Consider the following 3305-nt stretch of genomic DNA (forward strand, 5'->3'; position numbering starts at 1 on the left):
CCCCCCTCGCACTACCTCTTCTGTTACAGCCGCCTCAGTTGCTTGCAAACTTTTTTTTTTTTTTAGTTTCCTCCTTTAAACTCTGGGAAAGTTCTTTACTTTGGGCGTCTGTTTCGAAAAGGGAAAAAAAAGAAGCCAAAAAAAAAACCCTTACCCTAATAATAATTCCTGGGCCTCGCCCAAGCCACTAACAAAATAAAAATCTTTTCGCGGCGCTAACTCTCCTGTCGGGATCTGCCACACGCAGGCACGTAGGGGGAGGCAGGCTGAGATCCCGGCAAGCTATGCTTCATTTTTCCACTTTGGGGTGTCCCGTCTCCCCACCCACCACCATAGCTTCTGTGTGTGGCAGTGAGGGAAGGAAAGGGAGGGGGGGGACGTCTGGTTCAGTCTTCCGTGCCACCCTCCACTGGCATACTGCAGGCGGGGAGACTCTCTGATGTGGCTTCCACTAGTTTGTGTTCATGCGCGCGCCACAAACCCCCCCCTTCTTTCCCACCCCCCCTACACTCCCTCTCTAAAAGCCAGAGAATAGTATACTTGTGCATGTGGCTTTAAGGAGCTCTTGGCATTGGGGAGTGATGTAATATTAAGGGTTTTGTTTTTTTTTCCTCCCCCCCCCCTTCTTTTCTGAAGCTTTGGATTGAATTCCAGCCCTTTTAGCTTCTGGCTCTTGGGATTAGTCACAGGGGTGATGTGGTTTGGAGTGTGTGTAAAGGAGGAGGGGTGGGGGGGTGACTTAAAGAGATATCAACTTGATTTCCAGTTTCTTTTTCTCTCTCCTTCCCCCCCCCCTTTTTGCTGTCTTCCAGGAAATCCCTCTGCAAATAATCATAGAACATCCTTTCCAAAATAGACCATAGGTTCCTTGAAGGGAGGGAAGGGGGGCGGCGGAGGTGGCGGGCGAGGCGCTGTATAGAGCCAGCCCTTTCAGTTAGTCAAGCAGACAAAAGGAGGTGAAGTGTTTTAAGATGGAGTCCCTGTTCGGCTCCACTTTGGAAATTAAAAAAAAATGCAAAAGAAAGTTGCTGGCAAGTGAGAGTCCTTTTGGACCCCAGACGTGCGTGCGCGCACACACTCTCTCTCTCTTTTTCGTAAGGACGAGTGGAAAATACGGAGGGAGGCCCTGCGTGGAGGGCCGGGCTTGGCCTGGAGCAGGCCGAAACGCAGAAAGTGGGAGGCTCAGAACCAGGGTAGCAAACACTCCCAGGGTAGGAAACACTCCCTGCTGCGGCTGGCTCTCCAAAGCTAGGCCCCTGGTGGCTCCTGGCCGGGCCTCCCTCCGAGGGGGAGGCGGTGGACCCCCATGCCATAGTCTCCTTCTCTTTGCCCCCCCCCCCCCCCAAAGGCGTGTTGAGTCTTGTTCCCGAAGAGGGAGGGAAGTTTGGGGGGATCTGTGTTCACGTTGCACACCCTCCCTCCATCCCTGGGGCATAGCAGAGGATACGGCTCAGGGGCATGTGGGTGGTATAGACTTGTCACCGTCTCGGTGGCAGAGACTGCCAGTGTCTCTCCCCGCCCCTTGGCACGGGGCTGCCGGCGCTTCGTGCCAGGCCTGGGGGCAGCGCCAGCCAACAGACGGTGGTTTTTTTTACTGCCTCCCTCCCTAAGGTTGGCAAACTGGGTGGCTGAGTTGGTGGAGACATGGCGGTGAGACTAGGGGGTGGGCGGGAAGGAGGGGGCGGGGGACTGTCTGTGCCTCTTCCACTTTGGGGGGGGGCTGGGGTTAGCGGGGGGCACGCGAGATGCCCGCCGAGCGGCTCTCTGGGTGGCATGCTCTGGGACTGAGACAGCGTGGGTAGGGACTACACTGTAGAACTTCTGGGTTCCTAGATTTTTTGGCGTGTAAGTGGATATCGGTGGTTAGAAGGAAAGCTGCGCTCTGTGTTGTTCCAAGAAGCGACTTCCCTAAAACCCTTTTTTTTTCTCCCCCTAGGAGGATAAATCTTGGCAACTGGATCAGAGAGAGGGAGGCCGGGGTGTTGGGGGTTGCATGTGTGGGGCCCAAGAAGATCCCATGCATCATTTCCCCCCTCTCTTCATCCCCCACCATGGGATGGGGACAGGAATGCAGCTGGTGCGTTCCTGGAAGGGTGTTAGCTGGTTAGAATCCAAACAGCAAGACGGGCCCTGGGAGATGGGGGGGGGTCGGGGTTGGAAGTGTTTGCCCTCTTCCAGGCCGTGTTCCCTCTGCGTCTCCGTAGCGAGTGCTGTACACTATATTAACGAGGTAGATCAGGCTATTTACTTCATAAGCTGTCTTTCCCACCAAAGAATCAAGGTGGTTTGTATTCCGTACCGTGCGACATCTAATAAGCAATGTAATAGGATTAGGATTACAGAAACTGGATAAAGAGAGCATAAAATATTGGACGCGATACGTTACACAGTGGAGGAAACTGGGTCTTTGACTTGTTTACTTTTTTTCTTCTTCTATCCCTCCCCCGTTAAAAATAGGTAATGCTTCCATCTTACGAGACCAACGTTTCTGATAGGGCTGCCCCATGCGTAAGAAGTACAGAGTTGACCAACAACCCCAATGTCCTCTTTTCTCACTTCTGCGGCACGCGTGAGGTCTGAATATGCCAAGGTGAGGTTAGTTTGGGGATGATGGGCAGCAGATTTCCTTGGCAGGTCAAGAATTTGTGATCTGGGCAGCAACCTTGCCTCTTTAAGCGTCGTATCTCTAGTAATACCCTGGAAGGCAACCTGTGCGGTCTTGGATTAAGCGCACCTGCCTTCGCGCACGTCGTGTCGATCCTTAACCATACACGAAAACTATACTTGTTGACAGCTGCGTGGCCGTTGCGTGTTCTCGGGCGTGCCACAGGTGAGACGTGGTACGTGGACACGTGGTCAGCGTTACACGGCAAAGCAGTGCCTAGAACAACACATCCTTTGAATCAAGTCATACAAAAGTCCTGTTACGAAGTCCTGGTGCGGGAGGGGGGAGTGTTTAGACGTAGGGCGGATTGCCCTCATTGTCACGGTCATGTGAATCTTGGAATAATTGCCAGGGTGGGGGCTCCTTCTGTCCCTGGTACACCCTAAGAGGACTCCGTTTGGGGAAAGAAAGGTTGTGGGGGGGGCGGGGGAGGGTTGCGCGAGAACAGAAACACGCCAGCGTATCTGGTAGCACCAGCCGAAGAACAGTAGTCCATTCAGCCTGCAGTGTTTGGATCTCGGCAGGCGGCTAATGTCAGAGCTCCCCCCCCCTTTCACCCACCGCCTAGCTAATTAGCGAGAACAGGCCCGTATGTGTGCGAGTGGGGCTGACTCAGACGCTGTAGCCGGGGGAGGAGTTT

At 53.9% G+C, this 3305-nt stretch overlaps 1 protein-coding gene across 3 annotated transcripts in view; it reads left to right on the plus strand.

The window, feature by feature from the left end:
* Nucleotides 1-3305, plus strand: part of ERF (Ets2 repressor factor) — a 31489-nt gene that overhangs the window by 19788 nt on the left and 8396 nt on the right. The window contains exon 1 of one of the 3 annotated variants that reach the window (XM_015409393.1): nucleotides 1629-1650. The exons of the other annotated variants lie outside the window; for them this stretch is intronic. The gene's annotated coding sequence lies outside the window, so the exon portion shown is untranslated. Of the gene's footprint in view, nucleotides 1-1628; nucleotides 1651-3305 lie in introns of those variants that run through there. 3 annotated transcript variants of the gene reach the window in all.

This window comes from Gekko japonicus, unplaced genomic scaffold (assembly GCF_001447785.1).
Source record: "Gekko japonicus isolate JY-2015 unplaced genomic scaffold, Gekko_japonicus_V1.1 scaffold745, whole genome shotgun sequence".
NCBI classification, from domain to species: domain Eukaryota; kingdom Metazoa; phylum Chordata; class Lepidosauria; order Squamata; family Gekkonidae; genus Gekko; species Gekko japonicus.